Here is a 219-nt window from a genome sequence, read left to right on the forward strand (position 1 = left end):
CTCATTCCCTTATAACAAATTAAAAAATTGTTATTTTATTATTATCATTTTTATTTTTTATTGTTTTTATTATTATTTTAAATTAGGTTTTATTAGTTTTTAATGTTTTTGTTTTACATGATTAAAAATTTTATTTATCAGTATTTTACCCATTATTTTTAATTATTACCCTAAAATAACTTTTGTTTTATGATCCATCTTTATTATTTAAATTATTAC

The sequence above is a fragment of the Penaeus monodon genome, chromosome 19 (assembly GCF_015228065.2).
Source record: "Penaeus monodon isolate SGIC_2016 chromosome 19, NSTDA_Pmon_1, whole genome shotgun sequence".
Taxonomy (NCBI): domain Eukaryota; kingdom Metazoa; phylum Arthropoda; class Malacostraca; order Decapoda; family Penaeidae; genus Penaeus; species Penaeus monodon.